The 22,374-nt window shown below is 33.1% G+C and overlaps 1 long non-coding RNA gene across 1 annotated transcript; it reads left to right on the plus strand.

Annotated features, from left to right (window-relative positions):
• Window positions 1–12,629: 12,629 nt before the first annotated feature.
• LOC128224646 (uncharacterized) lies at window positions 12,630–22,160 on the plus strand. The gene is made up of 3 exons (XR_008259515.1): window positions 12,630–12,801; window positions 18,295–18,694; window positions 21,664–22,160. It is a non-coding gene; the product is annotated as an uncharacterized LOC128224646 (long non-coding RNA).
• The last annotated feature ends 214 nt before the right edge of the window (window positions 22,161–22,374 follow it).

Consider the following 22,374-nt stretch of genomic DNA (forward strand, 5'->3'; position numbering starts at 1 on the left):
TTAAATTCTCATTGAGTTTATTTTAACAAGGGAGGCCACTAACTTACACAACTGCGGTAAATGTTAACACTTTTGCTAAACACTTACAAACTCTTCCAAAATTATAAATTGTTTATAATTGTTTTTAGATTTCGTAAAACCTCAATAATCTGTCTCTATGCTGTAGTGGGTCTAGTGTTACCAGCAAATACCGGGCATCCCAGCTCGATACATTCTATTTTTAAAACCATTTGAGGTATCCATTGTTATTAAAAAAACAACTTTAATTTCGAACGTTTGATGAAATTAAAATATTTTAATGAAATACTTAATATTACAGATTATTGAACGTTAAGCTGGTTCACAAATATGTTTTTATATGGAAAAGATGCGCAAATAACATACTTGATGCGATGTGCATCATTTTGCAATTGATTAATTATTATTTAGTATGTGTTTTGTTGTTATGTTTTTTCGTTAAGTTATTAAAGACAGAAAAAGGTTTTGGGTATTTACTTACTATTGCATAGAAGAATCTATGTAAAACAAATGTATTCCTTAATAATATTATGAAGTTTCGATTATTGTCCAAATGTAAATTGAACTAATTGGTCCGATTCGATTCGATTATCGATAGCAAATTAATGGAGTCCGATTTTTAAACACTAGAATCGGTTTAAATTTTTGTTGTTATGTATCCACGTGGATGGTAAACTTGAATACTTCTGATCTGGCATAAAAACGAACTCAGTTAAATGCTGACAATTGTATTTAATATGACGATATGATTAATTGAAATATTTGTCACTAATTTAATGGATAATTTTATAAAAATAAACTAATGTATTTCATAAGTAATGTCAATTATCTATAAAAGATATACACATAAATGAATAAAACATCTAGGTTCAATATTATGTTATCATGGTTACAAAAGAAATAGTACAAACCAATATTATCATCATGGTATACATAGCAGGCAAAAACGTCGTTGAAAATTGCTTTTTAGAACATGACCAAGTCTGCGAAAATGAGTCCTTATGAGGAAAAATGACATTTTTAGGTTTTTACATTTTTTTGAATGTGCTATGTTTCAGAAATAAAGTCCTGAAGTTTTAAGCTGATTTTTTTAAAATTGACTGATTGAGGACAACTTTCACAAAACCACTATTTGTTATAAAATGGCGAAAAAAATGAAGGAAATGGAAACATAAGTAAATACAACTTCCTTGATATTAAGTGTCTATATTCCATTAAAATTGAAAACAACATTTTTTATTTCTGTGGAAACATAACATCAATAACATCAATTATGAAGAATATAACACCACATGAACATTTCATAGAAACGGTTGCCATGACTACACTGTTTTGTGGTATTGGTGTGGTAAAAATCTAACTCCCTGAATACCTCAACTGTCTCTGCATCCATGTGTCTCCATCTGTTTTTCCAAACTCCAAAATGCCAGTCGCATGACAATTTGGTGTGGCCGGCTAGCATCAGTGAGTATTGGATTGTCTTATGCCCTCCTGGAATAGAATAGTTAAGTGTTAATAAGATTTCTTTATTTCAAATTAAACACTGAATTATATTTATTTCTAAAGTACAACAAATCAAAAGCTTTTAAAGCTATACATCTGTTTCACTCATCTATAGTGTTACTGAAAACCTTTTGAGACAATTAAAAAGCAATAACATAATTGAGTTTACATCATGAAACATATTTTATTTTATTCACTAAAACACAACAACTCTCACCTGTCAATGTTCTCCACAGAGCATAACCAAGAACGGCATTATTTTTGTTCTGTCCTTGGCAATTGTCAAAGTGGAACTGAGCATGTTCCTCACCCAGGCCGTAGTTTTCAGGGTAATGGTGGAGGTAGCTGACAGCTGTGTTTGCTCCTTTGCCTGGGACAACACCCTCATCACCAATGTAAAACACCTGTTTTTCTGAAAAGTATTTATCCTTCTTATCACTATTCTTAATCATCACCATCATCAGCAACAGTAGCAAAATTTAACAGCACCAGTATTCAACATTAATACAAACACATTTAAAACATTTCTCATAACTAACATATACCAAATAAATGTTCAGATACACATCCTATTCCAGATTTTGAGATGTGCATGATGGCAATTGACCAATAGAAATGTTACATTTACTGCAGTAAACCTTAGGCACTCACAAGTATGGTACATCATGCAAATTACTGCACAATAAATCCTTTTAAAAAAGATTATCTCTGGCAATAAGTTGATAAATTCAGTAAAAAAATCCATTTGATTATTTGCTTGTACTTGATAGAAAAAAAATCAACTAACCTGTTGGCTATGGTGTGGAATATGAACGTGCTGTGCAAAGTCCCAGCTGTAGTGGACGGTTGCATCTAAGGAACATGACTGTGCACCTAAACTATATTTTTCCCCATTTATATTGATGGCCTAGAAGGAAATATATAAGTCATACAAAATGATCTGATGGGAATCTTTTCATTCCGTTTCAGAATTTTATCCATGTTTTGAATATTAATACACTCAAAGTTAACATGTATATATATATACAATCATAACAGGCATGAAAAAAAGCTTAGGTAAAATGTAGGAGTCACTTTCATTGATCAAGACTGACATTCTATAAAATGATAATCCAATATCCAGCATGTTCATTAAAATACATCAATAGAATTTACCATATTATATGTTTTTTTTTTAATTTTAAGAATAGAAAATCTTGAAGCATGACATAAGATAGCTAAAACTATAGCGCATAAAAATTTATTAACCAAAGCACTTTCAACTGTAATGTTTTCACTACATGTAACTTTAGAGTCATCACACTGCATTCTATATTACTCCCTCTGATGTCTAGCACTTTCTACATGACTTTCATATTCATCAAGAAGTGTCATTTTATCATCTTCGGAAAGGGCACCACTTTGTGAAATATTACGAGAACAGGTTTGGCATCTAAAACACAAGTCTGTTTTTGGTTTAGCTAAGACTATATGTGGGCACAACTCACGCCATACTCTGGTAAAAGTACTAAGATTTATACTTCTAGCACCATCTATTTTTTTCATATTCAACATGAATGTCTGCTTGTGACTTATCAGATGGCAACAAGAACACTTTACTATTGCGGTGGTTTGGAAGTCTTCCGGGAAGGGGCATTGCATTGTTAGATGCATAGAAGATGAGGAACTTTCTTATGTTTTCTCTTTCCTCAAATGTGATTGCATTATGAGATAGTCTTTTGGTATAACCATGAGTCCTAGCAATCAATCCATCACTGTCAAGAGAGCGACCAATTCTTTTTAGTTTCTCCTTTCCGATGTTGTATGCGAATACCTCACGGCAAAATTCAACTCCATTAATAAAAAAAACTTCTGACTGGGTCTATCCCTCTCCTGCCGTTTATGTTTACTACTGTCAGTTTGTTGGCCATTTTTTCTGTGGCACATCATGGCTGATTTAATAACAAGATCAAGTTCATATGTCTGCATACCAGCTGAATACATACGCAAGCCAGTAATATCATTGCCATCGACGACTTGACTGCATGGTTTGCCATAGAGTTTTATACACTCGCATGTCTGAGCAAAGAATTCATCATTTTTCTTTCTGTGTCTTTAATCCTCTTCAGAGGTTCTAAATCATGGTCAAAACTTTCAAACTGAACAGTCTCTGTATTACATTCATCATCATCTGATTCATCGTTGACAGAATTACTTCCATGGCTAGAATCATATTCTGAATCAGACTGACTAAATTCTATCTCACTTGCACCAGAACCTTCTGGACACAAAACGTCATGAAAATAAAGTCTATCAACTTCTAATAACTCTTCGCGAAATAAATGGTCCTGGCTTAATTCATAGGGGATGGTGCTTGCTTGACTAAACTGGGACATTTTCATAAAATTTTCAAGTGTTTTTCAAATTTTCCGCCATAATATATGTTGCTATTAGTGAATCATCTGTTGTTTCGAAAAAAATACTTCCGGGTCAAACTGTCAAAAGGTTATTTAAAATAAACATCAAATGACAATTTAAATAAAGGCTTACAACATTGATAATTGCATACATTACCTTCTAAATATTTTTTTCCGTGTAATTAATCCGAAAAACATGCTAATCCGAGTGGATAAACCGGCAAAACCGTCATATCTTTCGTACGGATTTCGACATGTTTTCATCAAAATGGCGGAGAGCGACACCTTCAGAGCAAGGCCGATTAATCATGATTTAAGGTCAGGCAGCATGAATATTATCGACAATATTCAACTGGAAGCAGAGTGATGTTCCTTTATAGAGTGTATACACTTCGATTTTGTAAATAATTTGAAAAAAAAAATGTCAAAATAGTTGATTGACAAAACGATAATAGCTCAGAAAACTTGTTTTTTTAATCTCGCTTTATCTCGGTATCTTGATTATCTCAACAGGATTCATTTTCGCTGACGACGTCACAATTATATATTGTTATAACTTATTCATAGGTTATTCGCTGCACTATGAACATTTTTGTTTACATTTGTTAAAACATTCGTTGAGGTATAAGCCATATTGTTTCATTGAAAATTAACACATACTTTTAATATCAGGTTCATTGTTGTTCAGTAATAAGCGATCATTTATTGCTTTCATTCTCAGAACAATCTTTTTGGGCTTTTCGTCCGCTGAAGTTAAACATGGTATTTCAGCATTTCAGATTGCAACTGTATTTGGATATGCTTTCTTATAAAATGTTTTTTTTTAGTATAACTGAAATTCAAAGAAAAGTTAGGATTTTGAAATGAATAATAATGATTTGTCTTTGCCAATTTCAACAAGAGAAGTCAAATAAACCATGTTGTTTAGACCACACAGGTTAAATTATTATTTTGAAAACAGTATCGTTCTTCTGCAATTCTCAAATAACGTCACTAACGTCAGTGTTGTTTTAGTAAACACACTCATTAGAAAGATGCATTTAATTTTAGAGAACAATCGTTGTTAACAACGCCGTTCATTATATAATGGATATATCTTTATATGCATCTATATTTCATCACACATATTTAACAAAAGTTCATCTTACATCGCTTTAAGTACCAAAACTGTAAGGCAATAAATTGTACACCAACATCGAAACAGAGGTGATTTAAGATCAGCAATTAAAGTCTAAAGGTTATTCATCCGACAAATGGCAATAAAAGGTCAATATACTTTCACCATCGGATCAATATTCATTAAATGTTAATATACTGTCACGGGGTTGATTTGCTGAGCGGATCGGCGGCTGAATAGTTGGTATGAGTATTTATACAGCCGGTTTTACAAGAAAACTAACACATTCAGTTTTAGTTGAATCGCTTTGATTTAAAAAGTGGCTGCTGTTCTTATAAATCCCCTTAGTTTTGTTAGTTCGACGGAGCCAAATTCTTTGCAAATGTCCCCGGGTAAATTCCTCCGATACCCTTAGCCGGCTGGTCCGTAGACGAATTGGAATTGGAAGCTTTCTTCAGCATGAGCTGAAAATACCAAAATCATACCGTGATGCATAAATAGATAACGAGAAAGGGACAGTTTTTATATCATGTACTTAGGACCTCAAAAGCATATCGTTTTTGTGATCTAGACCGACGGAAAAACAGAATTGTATTAAATAATAAGTAGGTATTATAGGTATAGTAGTTGTGCTACGAAGCAATGCCGATTTCAAGATTGATCCCAATTGTATAGATAAAAAGAAAATACACAATGACAATTGTTGACGTCTTAAATTCAATTACTTATTAATATTATAACGGCACATAATATATTTGTATACCTCGGTGGTCAATCCTTTCTGTGCTGAACGTAACGATATGAATACAGATTTTGGTCAAATTATATTCCTCAACTGGTCAACTAATGGACAGTTGACAAAGCGCTCTGCACAATACATTAAATGATGAATCTGACAGCCTTTTAACTGAGCAGTGCTTCTGAAATATCAAGTACAGAAAACTTTATTGACAAATTTGAGGCATACACCTATTGTATCTTATCAGTTACACTTCTTAATTTGCACAATTGAGCCATACATCTCTGGCAACTTAATAATTGGCATCCTGATACTGTTAACAAACAGTCTGTACCTCATGGCAATATTGTTTGATATCTCACCAAAACAAACAATAATTAATTGAATACTTATTTTACGGTGTCAAGAAATTTGTAGTAGTCAAATTAATGTGAAATGAAGGACATAGTAGTAAAACTGATAATAAGGAAACAATACAGACGATCCGAATCGGTGAATATATTAAACATTAAACATTGACGTTAAATGACACATATCAAGTTGTATGCACATATGTTCCAATAAATCACCGGGCTATATCTATTACAAATACCATGTATCATATTTTCTCTGATGTTATTAATAAGAAACTTTACTATTTAGCTGGGCTAAATAACAAGATCGATTAATTTCAAACTACGTTTCGTCGAAATTATTGCACGGTTGATACTATACTTATCTGAAAGCCATTGTACAGAAATACCTTGCCAAAAAAGATGATGCTTTTACTGGTTATACGTTGACTTTCGGAAAGCTTTTGAAAAAAAATATCATCAAGAGCTAGGTGTATACGGTACTAATTACGATATGAAGGCGAACTTTAAGAAAACAGAAGTTATTGTATTTAGAAATGGTGGACGTTTAAGGAGTAAAGAAAATGGCAGTTTTGTGAATTTCACGTTAAAACTATATAATTTTATTACTATTTTGGTCTTCTTTTAACCCCTCAAATGTCTTGGACACCAGCTAAAGAAAAGTTTTCGGCTCAGGCACAAACATGTATATTTGCAACTTAACATTATCGAAAGACTCTCGGTTTTTTTTAACCAAAGAACTGTTTTATATAGTGAATACCATGGTTAATTCTATATTATGTTACGGATCCCTATTTTGGACATATGAGTTTAGTCCAAGTAATAACTTTATTTATTTGTATTTATTATTTGAGTTTACGTGGTATACTTAACAAAACAATTCAATGGATGAAGTTAATGATATATGACCATGAGCTTATATTAAGATGTATAGTGAGTACCACCCTGATTTATAATAGACTTGATGAAAATTATGATTTAACGACAGAAAGCATTTAATTATTAACAATTCATTAACAAAAAATATTAAAACATATATATGTATTAAGAAAATAAAAAAAATGAAATGTTGGAAAATAATTCAATAATCACCAAATTCAAAACAAAAATGATGATAAATAATCTATAATATTCAATGATAAAACGATTGAAAACATTCAATATTTGCCAAATCACACACAGAACTTGATTGGTATACATAACAATAAAATACATCCTCCCTGTGCATTGGTTTATTTATAGATAATGAAAAGGATATTACTAAGGAGCAAAGACCGTGTTAAATGAATCGCAAATGTGTAGATACAAAACATAATGATTTTTAGACGTCTTAAAATCAACCAGTTCTTTATATGATTATAGAAACACATGTATTTGCATACCTGTAAATGTATCTTTAAATATTTATTATAGATATCCTGTCTCTGTTTTATTAAACAATATGTAAACTTGTTAGTTTGTTTTTGTATTCTTCATCTCGCTACTAGTTTGTCAATGCAAACAGTGGTGTGACCTAGCATGCAATACTCATATACGTACATGCACTTTCATATAATGTTTATGACTCTTGTGATTTTTTCCTCTACACATTAACTTAACCGTTTTAAGGTATCGTCAAAATATTGTAAAACACACAAATATTTAGCAAAAAAGACTGGTAACATTGAAATAGCATGTTAAGTAAATACAATTTTTAAAGTTAAAAACATAGGTTTTACAATTGAAGCTATGTAAGCAACTATGGCAACTTGTCATATTTTCAGTGATGTTAGATTACGCTTTACGTCAAAACTGAGCTTTATGTAAACTTCATATTATTCCGCAGTTCATCATTCAATTTTTCATGAACGTTCTCGAAAATTAAATCTTTAAGATTTGACCACAATGATATACAGATTTTGTCTCAAATTGTGCATTCTGGACGAAAATATCGCTTAAATCTAAAAGTGAGTTATAAATTTCAAAATATGAGGTCATTACCGCTTATTTTTTTAGATCGTTAATTAATGTTTTTGCAATCGATTGTTTGGTAGATTGCTTGTAGTGCATGATAACATTGACTTTTTATTTGAACGTTCTAAAAATAAGGTTCTGTCATTCATTCTCTTCAAATGCACTATATGTCTGTACATATGCTTTTAAAACAATGAGTAAATTATTACATAAAGGTAGAAGACATTGTCAACAAAAAAATATTGATTAAGCTTATTCAAACGTTTACACAATTGTTCATGCATAACAGAACTGATTTGATTACTTCAACCAAACAGCATTAATTCCTGCAAATCAGGCACGTATTTCCAAGTTCAATGCGACTTTGCAATGAAACAAACACGAATGTAGAAATCATTTGCAATTCTAAGGGTAAAACGAGTCTGTTAGAAATAACTTAATTTTCAACACTCGATATATAATTAACCTAATCTTACACCAAGCACACGTATTCAATGTAATACGATGCACCTTAAATAAGCTTAATATGAAATGGTGTATACGACTGCAGTAAAACTGTGCCATTTAAGCTGTATGATAATTCAATTGCGTTATTATGTGAACAAACCGTACCTACGCGCAAAACCGAGAGACACGCTGGGCTTAATTTTGGTTTAAAATGATAAGTTTTGATAATATTTAAAACATCTGTGAACGATTCCTAAAATTGTGAAATGCTCGTTCTTCTGCACTTAAGGACCGTTTACGACTTGATCGTTTAAAGCAATAAGATGTTTCCTTTCGACTCCTATCAATTTGACTACAGTGTTGCCTATCATTTAGGGATCGACTTTTAGCAAAAACGCCCCGGAGTCAACTGGAAAGGAAATAACTGTTATTATAAATAGTACCAATTACTTCTATTATTGTTTTCAATATTAAACATAAACTAGGCGCCAGCGTATTTATTTGAAAAAAAGGTATACCAAACATCTTTGGAAGAACGTTATTCGCCAATTATTATTTGTAAATACAAACAAATGAATATGCCAAAAAAGGTACTAGCAGTATAACAAATAGTCTAAATATAAAAGGGCACACCCATTTTAATCATTGTACCGGTAAAACGCTGGTACTGTTTAAGATAAAACCATTCCTAAGATAAGCTCTCCTAGTTTTAACCCTGAATAAATGGCTTTAACATAGTAAATACCCTTTAAATGAAATGACAGTATAATACATATATGTCTAGTTATATCAAGATCCCATTAAATGCTTGAATAAGATCAAATTTGTAATCAGAATTTAATATTTTATAAACTACTTACTTATGCTTTCCTGAAGCACAATCTTTTGTGGGATGGACGTAACTACGAACAAAAATGATACGATTGTCTCAACGCTGACATGTTGGGAGTAATTATTGTACAAAACATTATGTTTGGATCATCTTTTGAGCCTCCATGAACGATTCCGATGATCTTGAAATGTTCGTTCTCTTGAAATCGAATACCGTTTTCTTCTAGGTCGTTTAAAGCATTCAGATAGCCCCTGCCGACCCCAAGTGCTTTTAGGACCGTATTGCTAACTATTTTGGGATTGGCTTTCACCAGAAGAGCTCCAGAGTCCCCTGGAAGTGAAATTGGTTTTGAAACTCCGTCGATTTGCAAAACGTCAGGTCTGTTTTCCGCTTCGATACGGTCATTGAACATTCCAAATGTAAGACCTGATGAACATCCATACTTCATAACAATCGCCTTGTTACACATGTCATCGCAATTGATTGAGCTTGTAATTCGGTGTTATTTCAAAGGCTGCAAAAATAATACACAATGGGATGGAGATATAAATAAGGGTATTTGAAAAACCTCAATAATATTATCAAAAGAAACTAATAACTTGTCGTCATAAGTAGTGTCAGTGTACAACATATTTGTATTAAAATCAAACTTTGTTATATTTTTATCTGATTGTGTGCTCATGGATTGGGAAATACATGTTGAAATGCATTTCTATCACAGTTTATCCTCAAGTATGTGAATGTTGGATTCCTGGTGACCCCTTATAACATATGGTATTAAATAAATGAGGTTTTGCGCAAACAAAAATAATATAAAATAAAGTCAACATTATACACAATTACCTTGAAACTGATACATTATATTGGAAACCCTTCGTATTACAAAAAAAAACAATTGTTGGTGGAGCTCAACATGCATTATTTAAATCTGTATATACAAGATTGATTAAATTTATTGTTTTGTTTTTAGACGTAAACGGCTTGTTTGGATACCATCAATAAATTAGTGAATAACGTTGCTTCTTTCTTTCGATCGTGCACGTTATCGAGCACACAGTGCACATTTGAAAAGAGTTAATGTTAATGCTTTCTCTTATAACTGTTCAGTTAAACTCATCATTCGATATTTCACTGAGACTTTGTTGTCACCCAAACATTTTCATATAATTGCCTTATATTTTAAGATTATATGCACAAGTTTTCAAACGTTTCCTTTGCACGATAATAAACTACCAGATTAAGCCTTACATGTTCCATAGTCTGTTCTTAACAATTCGGCGTTTTCACCATACTTTGGCAATCTGAAATAAATAGATACTATGAAACAGGTAGTGTTTTAGTTGAAGATACGACTTAAGACTTAAGTTCCTGCTGATTATATCACCTACAAAGACAACTATATACAGTAACTGACGAATGATAAGGGTATACCCATCCATTTGTATATACATTGTTAGCATCAATCTGTAAATGTACGTCTCTATCAAAGTTCATGTAAAGAAAATGAATATCCTCTCCATGTTTAAATTGCATCTCTTTACCATTTAACATGTCTTCTTTCCTGAGTATCATCAGCTTTTGCAGTCACTTTCATTGCAACAAACATTTTTAAAAAATAAAAAGGCAATCAAAAGTGTCTTTATGTATATAGTACGACTTACTTAAACACACACACACACACAATTACGGCAACTACATACTCGCAACGAACGAATATAATTATATGCAAATGTGTATGTCACCATTTCATAATACCCGAACTAATAAAGTATACTTACACTGTTTCTGTTCTTGCAATTCCATTTTTCTGCAATTAAATAAAAACAACAAAAATAGTCACTCAAGTGTTACCTTTGAACATAATAATGCAAACGAAACAAGCCTACTAGTTGATATACATGAATCATGACACTTGATACTTGACACTTGACACTAAGCTAGAGTCTGTCAACGTTATGGAACAATACAGACATACCACACATACTAAACATCTGATTTATTTCATTAATACTTCTTTGGTAGACATCCTTGAAATAGAAATTGAAATAGAGTTCACTGAATATTAAACACGTTTATTTGTCGAACCTAACAATTGTCCCAGCATTTACTCACACACTACTCTTCAATGCCAATCGTAAGGCAAGGCAGCTACAGGTACACTATTTTAAAGTATATTTATTTCATGCGGTTGAGGATTGAACCCTGGACTTTCCGTTTCAGATGCAAAAATATGTCATTGTCATTTGCTTGAGAGAAGCTTTGTTAAGTTGAAACATTTGGTATTACCTGATTGTTTAACATAATGAACGACCTCCAATTTGTGTTTGCAAATCCTAGATTTCGCAAACTCAAGTACCCTTTAAATACGGTGTAATCGAATACTGGCCGATACTTTAGTTAGAAGGCTTCATTAAGGTATGATTTTGGTGTTTTTTGTTTGCGAAATGTTTTTGGAAGTTTGTCTAATTGACCCGCCAACTTCGGGCCCCAGCGGGGTTTTCGCAGAAAAACACGGGGTTTTTCACTATCCCGCGGGATTTTTCTCCCGTTTTTCAAAAGCTGGGGAAAAATCCCGCGGGGTTTCAATAATACAAGATTCAAGTTATTTCAGCTCAAAACAACATCTTATATCAAAAGGAGCATTATGCTTCGACACCGGAAGTGAAATAACGCGAAACAAAAAAAACCCGCTTTTCAGTACGGGGTTTTTCTCCTGCGGGATAAAACTCCAAGATTTTACCGATAATACAAAATCCGTAAAAACCCCACTTCTAAGCTATTATATTATTGTTATGATGTTAATCATCACTTGTTTAAGGATTTTGAAATACTTGCTTTTTATTTAAAGAACAACAGAAATTTTATGAATGTTTTTTACGGGAGAAAAACCCAGCAAAACCTGTTTTGACTATTTATGATTTAAAACGCGATTATTGCACTTCATTTAAATCAAAAACAAATGTTACTACATATGTATCTTATATGTTTAATATAACAACCATGTTAGTTATGTAAATGATATTATTAAAGGTAATTTAACTAATTTCGAAACTTATGAAATAGTGTACTGTAACCTTTTTAAAAAAAATAATCTTCCTTTTTTAACCGTCTTTAAAAATACTGCAGGAATGAAAATTATACGTGACGTTAAAGAGTTGTTACGTTAAAAAGATGATATTGCTTAAAATTGTTTAATTATTGGTACTTAAAATTGTTTAATTATTGGTACTTGAATCTGACTTTAAACCGGTTTAACACAAACATACAATTACAATAATCAATACCAGGGTACATGTATCATGCTGGAAAATTACGAATGTGTCAGACGAATTATTTTGTTTTTCATAGAAGATAAACAAAATCATCGAGCTTTGTAGAACGATGAATCAGAATGACTGAATGACACTAAGTTTTGCAAAATGGATATATCCCTAACTTCCATGGTAAGTCATATATATTTTATTCTATTGCATTTTTGTGTGGCTTGTTGAATATGTATCAGCTAAGATAGTAAGAACACAGGTAGATCTACTTGACACAAACAATTTTAATAAGAATATCTTGATACACTTATCCCATATATATTGCACCTGTGGCTAAGAAGTAGGACAACTCTTGGTTATGCACCAGTCAGTTATAACCGCCCCCCCCCCCCCGGTCCAGAGAATGGCAGGGACTTTGACTTTCCGTCCAGCTGAGCCCGGGCAAAGGCTCATTTTCCCCAGCTATCCTCGGTATACACCCAGTCTCGGGTAATCACGGCCTTCCCAGTTCCGGAGAATAGAGGGGACTTTGACTTTCTGTCCAGCCAAGCCCGGGTAAAATCCTTGTCCTGCAGGGAGGAACTGCCGGTAAAACCCCTGCCAAATGATCCCGTACCCCAAGGACCCTAGGTAAGGCCTCCGGTAATCACAGCCTTCCCAGGTCCGGAGAAAAGCGGGGACTTTAGCTTTCTGTCAAGCCAAGCCCGGGTAAAATCCTTGTCCTGCGGGGACAAACTGCCGGTAAAATCCCTGCCAAATGATCCCGTACCCCAAGTAGTCCAAATAATTGTACGTTTAGATTTTTTTTATGATTTTTGATATGGCAAATCCTTAATGTAATCTGTTTCAAAGATGTGATTACTTTCAATGTACCTGTCCTCAGAATTATTAATTTGTAAGTTGTATGCATGAATGTAATGTCTGTTCGTGAATAACTGTTCCCATGGGATGTATCTCTTCATTGTACTAAATGTCCTTATAACTCTTACTATAGTATATGTCAGTGTAATGTTCGTCCTTGAATAACTGACCCCATGGCACGTGTCTTTGTAATGTACCATACATTTTAGAATGACTATTATGATTATTACTATATATTGAAAGTCAAATGTAATGTCTGTCCCTGAATAAATGTCACTATAGTGTCATTTTTTGTTATAAAGTACATTTTAGAATAACTATTTATACTATATTGTATGTAATTGTAATGCTTGTCCCTGAATAACTGTCCCCATGGTGAGATTCTTTGTAGGTACATTTGAGAATACCAATTTCTGGAGTGTGTGTCAATGTTATGTCTGTCCCTTAATAACTGTCACCATTGGGTGTGTCATCACAATGTACATGTCAGAATTACTATTACTATAGTATAATGTCATTTAGTCAATGTATGTTTGTCCCTGAATAACTGTCCCAATGGTTCAATTCTATGTAAAGTAAATGTCAGGATAATTATTAGTGTATGGTTATTGTCAAGTGTGATGTCTGTCCATAAATAAGTCTCCTCATGGTGTGTGTCTTTGCAATGTTCATGTAAGAATAACTATAACAATATAGTGTATGTCAATTAAGTCTAGTCAATGTAACATCCGTCCCTGAATAACTCAGTCCTCATGGCGCTTGTCTTAAAATGTTAATATGTCAAAATAACTAGTACTTATAAAAGTGTATACATCAATGTAATGTCCGTCCCTGAATAACTGTCCCCATGGCATTTGTTGTTACAATGATAATGGCAGAATAACTATTCCTATAATGTATGTCAATGAAATGTCTATCCCTGAAATCCCTGTCCCCATGGTGTGTTTCTTTACAATTTTCATATCAGAATAACTATTTTTATAGTGTATATCAATGTAATGTCCGTCCAATATTAACTGTCCCCATGGCGTATGTCTTTGCAATGTTCATTATTTTCAGAATAACTATTTCTATATAGTGTATGTCAATTTAGTGTGACAGGCCCTGATAAACTTTCCCCATATTGTGTGTCTTTGCAATGTTCATTTCAGAATTACTATTTCTATAGTGGTGTTAATGTAATGTCCGTCCCTGATTAACTGTCCCCATGTAGGGATTCTATGTAAAGTGCACATCAGGATAATTAATTACTGTAATATCAGTGTTATGTCTGTCCCTAATTAAGTCACCCTAAGGGTGTCTGGTGTGTGTCTTTGCAATGTTCATGTCAGAAATGCTATTAGTATAGTGTATGTAAATGTAATGTCCGTCCCAGAGTAACTGTCACCATGTAGCGATTCTGTGTAAAGTACATGTCAGGATAACTAATTACTATATAATTGTATGCCAATGTTATTTCCCTAAATAAGTCTCCCCATGGATTCACCAGTCAATTGTATCCACGCTCCCCCCCCCCCCACCCAGGTCCGGGGGTATACCGGGAATAGCCGGAGAAAAGGGCTGTGTTTTTACTTTCGAGGTGGTCCCGCAGGGCCGGGTGACCGCGGTGGTTTTGTCATAGGGCCAAATTAAGCCTTATATAGAGTCTCTGGGGTGCGGGGGCATTTGGCCGGGGTTTAACCATTAGTTTGTCCCCGCAGGGCGGGGATTTTACCCGGGGTCGGCTGGACCGAAACTCAAAGTCCCGGCTTTTTCCCGGACCTGGAGGGGCTGTGGTTACAATTGACTGAATTATAATGTCAGTCCCTAAATAAGTCTTCCCATTGGTGTGACTGTCATGGTAATGTACATGTACCGGTAATTATTACTTTAGTATATTTTTTGAAAACTAACAGTAGGATGTCAAAATGACTTAATTAATTACACCATGATAAATGATAATATATTATGAGTGGATGGTACTCTGAAATTCTGAAATTGCAGACACTAATATTATTTTTTTAGTTGAAAGATTTTACTATTGTTAAAGTGACTGGAATAAACAGAATTTATGATGAAATGGGTTTCATTTTCCTACATGCCTTGGCGAAACAAAATAATCCGCTGAGTTCTCTCCATTCCTTGAAGCTGTCAAATAAGTTCACATTTGGATTATATATATCTTAAATATATATGTCTAATGCTACACTCATGCACAATATTTTGCTAAGAATTGGGCGCAAGTCCGCTAACGCGTTCACAGGAGGTACTTTGAATGACTGGGGAATAGCACGGTAGCGCCGCTAGTGTTCCTTCTTGTTTTCAGTTCCTACTGAAAGATTACTGTTGGTCAGCCTTAGAGTATTTGAGGTTGGCTGATGTAGTTTTTTCAACAGTCAGAGACTTCTGTTGAGGATTTCCACTCCTTTATTCTAAGAATAGTGTTCCTTTTAAATCAGCGATAACAAATAAAACAATTGCAATTGCAAATCCAGTATGATTTAAGTCTATTTCATGTATAGTTATATGAATTTTTCATATGTGGCAGGTCTATTTTAGAAGTCTTTTGTTTATAATTGTCTCTGTGGCTGCATTTATGCCACTCTGATCCTGTTGTTGTTGAGATAATGAAGATAAAATTCTCTATTAACAAAAAGTCCACAATTAGAAAATAGTAGGAGAGAACATAATTAAACTTTTCCAATAAAAAAAAATCTTAATCAAGATATGGAAAGGGCCCTTATAATAACCCAATTAAACTTAAAATTAAAAACAAAAAGTAAGACTTGTTAATTGCTGTAAAATCTAGGTGTTAGATGACATTAAAGCTGCACTCTCACAGATATACCATTTTGACAACTTTTTTTTTGTTTGTCTTGGAAAGAGCAAATTTCTGCCTAGATATCTGCAAATCAATTTATGATTGCTGACAAAATCAGATCGTAGATTTACACATTTTTCTGTTTGAAAAATTGATGTTTTTTAAGGAAAATGCATATTATATACTTTTTTGGATTTTTTGTTAGTAGTTTTATTTATATAACTGGTTCCATGGATTTTTGCAAAATTGGCTGGTTCCAAGGCAAACAATAAAAAGTTGTCAAAATGTTCAATCTGTGAGAGTGCAGCTTTAAGTGCACTGTACAAAGAAAGCTGGTAAAAATATTGAATAAACACTTAAAGCAAAATTATGTTTAAACTGGGACCAATAATATGTTATCTTACTCCCAGGTTTAAACAATTGCAAATAATAACAATAATTATAGTTTTGTCTGGCTTTTCTTACACAAATAGAAACTAATTTTTTAATCAAACAAAAGACATTAAAACTGCATATCCAGAATATCCTTGAAATAATATCAAAATGCCAAGATAAAATGTACAAAAAAAACCAAAAAAACATCTGATTTAAATAACAATTAGCCACTTTAGCAAAATGGAGAATTATACATTTAAGATATTCACATAAAATTCACCTCAATTTTTCCTTTCCATATGATTATATATATTTTATTTTTTTTCCTCTTTGCTATTAGCCTATAAATCCACATGACCATAAGCAATTATTTATATTTTAAGCATAATTAAGGAAAATGTATTTTGATCAATTAAAGTGCATAACTGCAGATTATGTTTATTATCTTAAATAAATTATAAGCCTATTCATAATCATATTTATAGCACCATTTTCAGAATAATGATTGTCACATTAACCAGGCATTCCCTGTATAAAACTGTCATTCATAAAGAAACATTAAAAGGCAATTTTAACTCAGCCAATCAGATGTCAAAAACAGTGAAAGGGGCAATGTCAATTCCAGTGAAAGGGGCGGAGCTAAGATAAATACTGACATGAAATGTAGATGGATCTTACCAACTGAGGAACTATTTTGATTTGCCTCATTTGCTTGTAATAAAAATTAAACTTTTACATTGATACAAATTTATCAATATATTATTGAATATAAAAGTGAATTATAAAAGCAAAATAATGACACCAAACATGACACATCTTGCATAAAGATTAGCATTTTGATAAACTTCCTGGAATTGTTATAATCAAAATACCTTGCACCAATATATCAAATCCTACTCCCACACAATGCAATGTTATAAAGTAAAAATATATTATAGTATGCAGCAAAACTGTCTTCAAATTAAATCCTTGATTAGGCGAAACAAATATTCTTAGTTTCTACTAACATCCCCCCAAAAAAGGGTAGATAGGTAGGCATTACTTTTTTTTTGGACGACCATAATTCTTTAGCAAACTGACCTGTATCAGGGTATTATTTTAGGTCTCTGAAAAAACGGATTTTGATCAAAACGCAAAAAAAATAAAATAGGAAGAATAAAATAAATTCAGATGGGTGTAAACAAAGATTTGTATAGGCCTTATTATGTCCATGTTATCATATCAGTGATCAAAATAATCACAAGCCCACAAGCCCTGCAAATGTAAAGTTCTTTCTTGGCTGTCAGGGGCCCAACTCTTGATTTATGGTAGGTTCTGTTGAAAGTGTTTGAAGCAAAATACTAGTTTAAAAATATTGGCTTTAAAGGTCTCCTTAGTAACACTTCTAAACCTAACAAATGGAGTGAATTAGGGGGTTAATTGGGGGTAATAAAACACATCTTGATAGTGACAATTTAAGTTTTAATCTTTCAAGTGGTGGTTCAACTAAGGAGGGATATATATATATATTCTGTGACATTCTAAACTTTAGCATAAAATGTTAACTTAAATTTAATAAGAAAAAATATAATTAAAATGTGAAACTTTTTTGTCATTTAAAAAAACTTGTCACAGTGTCACATTCTCTTATTTTTAAGGCCTTCGACATATTTGAGTGGGATCCTGAAACAACCCCTGACACAACAACTTAATTTACAAGAACAACCCTGCGTATAAGAATTTCAATACTTCTGACAAAAACAAACAAAAGCAACTCCAGATTTATGAACAACTCTGATTACTAGAACATGAACACCAACCCCATCTTTAAGAACAACAACTTCAACCCCAGAACATCAACACTTCCTGCAGGGACAACTACAAAAACATCGGCTTCAAGAACAAATTCATCCTAAACACAAACATCAGCAACAACAGCTACCCGAATAAAACTACTCGAACTACAAGAACACCAGCAACACACTCTTTAAGAACACCAGCATCATCATCTTCTTCTAGACTTGCAAATGCAACAAACACCAAAGACAAAGTTGAATGGTATGTATATATGAATGCAAAGTTTTGACATACACATGTTTAAGATATAGTTATTTGTCTTATTTCATAAATATGACCTACTCATTAGAACGTCATTGATTAAATAATGTAATTGAATAAAACTAAACAATCAATTTGCTATCAGGGGCGGATCCAGGATTTTGGGTTAGGGGGGGGGGGCGTAACTTTTAATCACTCTAAAGGTTGCACTAGCAGATCCAGGGGCATACCTATAGTTCTAATATCATAACGAGGTTTCTATTAGGACGACTAAGTGGCTTATATAATTTGTATATTTTCGTTAAGCGGGAAAAACGAGGGAAGATACATGTATCATTGTGAACCCATGTTCAGATACTTTTACTATTCAACATATTCTAGGTGCCAAATTCTTTGTACCCAAAGGAAATTAATTGACTGATGTGTTTGTTTGTATGGGTTTTACGGCGCATCAACATGATCATGTTATATAGTGCCGAATTATTACAGTAAGGGAAGGCGGGAACGTTAAAATTGCGTGCACTCTGTGTTGTGTACGAGTACATCTCAAAAGGCAATGTTGTATAAAGATACGCGAGTGAAGAAAAAATAGGAAAATATAGTATATTTTATTGTTTCCATACCAAAGAACATGTAAGCTCCGGGAATTTTAGGGGGGGGGCGTGCGCCGGGTGCGCCCCCCCTGGGTGCGCCCCCCCCCCCTGGATCCGCTAGTGGCTATCATGGATTCTTTAAGTCAATGAGCATATGACTTTTTTTATTGTCTTTTTATTTTGTTAATGTCTCAAAAAAGAATGACTACCTCAAGTTGGCTGATTTCCATTAGATTTGAAACATTATTGAAGTATTCAACAATATATTTTGAATAGGCTTTTTTTATTGAAGATTATGTTCATGCAACATACCTACTTTATTTGTGTGCAATGTAGCCATAAACTTAAAGGGACTAGACACCAGGTTGGCAAGTACAGTATTTCTTCAAAATACAAGATTATGTTCATGCAACATACCTACTTTATTTGTGTGCAATGTAGCCATAAACTTAAAGGGACTAGACACCAGGTTGGCAAGTACAGTATTTCTTCAAAATACAAGATTATGTTCATGCAACATACCTACTTTATTTGTGTGCAATGTAGCCATAAACTTAAAGGGACTAGACACCAGGTTGGCAAGTACAGTATTTCTTCAAAATAAGCCTAGAACTGTCGATGTGATCATTTAGAAGGCTGATAATACAAAAGGGTTATTAGTACTGCGTTTTGATCCGGGAGGTTGTATTTAACTTGAGTGGATTTTTGCAGATTCGGATTTCACAAGGCACAAGCCTCCCGGATCAAAACGCCATACTGATAACCCTTTTATTATATATACATTACTAATTTACTTGTAACATCACTTAAAAGCCACATGTTTTCATAATAAATGTCATTTTAAAGGGTCTGTCTCACAGATGATGAAATAGCGAAAAAAACAAATTGTCGAAAAATGACATAAACTTGGCATCGATGTGTACAATGCATTGAAACGTACTAATTGAAGTACCACATAGTTTACAATTTATTTAAGTTTAGCAGTTACTTAGTATTTTTCCATTAAAAAAGATTACTGGGTATGTGTTCAAGGTAGAATTCATTCAATCATGCGTGATTGGCTAGAAGGTGTTATCACGTGAAGTTGGACTTCAATTTTTGCGACGCGGGGTCTCCGACACAATCTTTTTTTACAATTATGACATCAAAGCGTAACACATCCTATTAGATAATTGTCCTGAATTCGTTATAGAAAAAACTTTTTTGGTGCAAATCTCCGACACAGTCCCTTTAAGGACACATTATTTTGTTTTATGACATCATTTTAACATCACGCAATGACACTTGTAAAGTTGTTATGACGTGACGTCACAAGAGTTGAAAACGGCTGTAGTGCACTAGAGTGGAATACAGCCTACCATATTTTGCGATAAGTATTACGTGTGGATAAATGATGGGTATATATATAATAAATAATTTTACATGATTAAAATAAACAGAGCAATCATTTGACTATCTCATTTGGGTTTCATTGTGTAAAAATAGTGAATTAAGTTTTCCAAGTTTATATTATATCCATTTATGAAAACAGATAAATATACTGATGCTTTTTTAAACTTACTGGGATCTTATATTATGTGGTAAACACACCCCAGAAAGTTTCATATCGACAATATGTGCAAAAGCTGTGAAATTATGTGTCTTAAGCAATGTTATATAGCTATTAAAGTAAGATTAAAAGTTATACACTAGTATATCAATTGTATGTAAGTTTTTGACAGTTATCTATTTTTTTGCAATTGTATCATCTGGTGTCTAGTCCCTTTAATAAACACTGTTAAATTCATACATTATTGAAAAAAATGACAAGCAGCAATTGTCATCACTTGATTGTTATCCTTGCCTTGGGGTTAAGTTTTGCGTTCAGGTCAGTTAAATGGAAACTATCAAAGTTGTCACTTTGAAACTTGGGGAACTTGTACATCTTATACCCTTCTTCACATTATACCCTAAAGATATTGAGTCTCACCTGTTTTTAGGGTAAAAAACGTGAATTTTGGTTGATTTTGAGAAATGGACACTAAGCTTCTTCATAGAAAATGAAAGGATTATGCCTTCAATATATCAAACTCATTTGGAAGGGAATGGGGAGGATGGGGGATATTTTAGTATTTGTGGACTATAGTCTAATTTTTTTAAGTTTAATAAAATAATGTGCTTAGAAGGCGGCTTACAAGCAAACTATCAGAGCTATCACTTTTAAACATTAGAATATTCACTTTCAAATGTACAATATGAAATAAATTTACAATAAAAGGATATAATCAGACGAGGGTTCAGAACCCGCAGGTGGTGCTCTTGTCATATGCCAAATGTGCTGGTATAAACAAGTGCCATTTTTGTGTGAAATTTAAATTTTCCTTTCTTAAATTGCAGGCTAACTTCAATGGAGAGGACAGAGTAATGGCAAAAAGAGGATCATTTTAAAGAGAGGAGGAAGAGGGATATGTAAAGAGTGTTCTGAGGCCAGGATATCAGCAGTGCGTTCAGTCAGGCGAGCGTTTACAAAACGCTCGCAAACGTTTTGTTTTGTATCTCTGTTGCAACGCAGCGCATATACGTTAAGCGGGAAACCAAACAGCAAACGTTCGCCGCAAACATCTTTACTGAACGCGTTGCAGATTCATGATGGGGGAGGGAGGGGGGGGGGGCGGTGGAACAATTTTCGAGAATTATTGACATACATGTGTATAAATATATATATATCATGGTAGGAACTGTTTGCCTTGTCAACTGTGACTTAAATATTTAGTTCTTGTGTCAGCCTGTGCTTATCTCAAATATTTAATGACATTTTTTTGGTTTGTTTGATAGACATGATAATTATATAACTATTAAATATAAATGGCAACAATTATAGATAAAACATTGTAACTCAGGTCAACTTTATAATAGATAATTAATTGTTTATATGCAATATATATTTAAGGATGCATATTTCTTTTATTCTTGAATCTATTTTTTGTGTTTTTTTTTTTCATATATCGAAAATATTTTTCATGAATGTGGGTTTTTAATTCTTTGTCAGTCTCAGAAGAATTGAACAACTTGTGTTGAATTTATTTGCTAGACTGAAACTAGGCTGTT

This window comes from Mya arenaria, chromosome 17 (assembly GCF_026914265.1).
Source record: "Mya arenaria isolate MELC-2E11 chromosome 17, ASM2691426v1".
In the NCBI taxonomy this organism is placed as follows: domain Eukaryota; kingdom Metazoa; phylum Mollusca; class Bivalvia; order Myida; family Myidae; genus Mya; species Mya arenaria.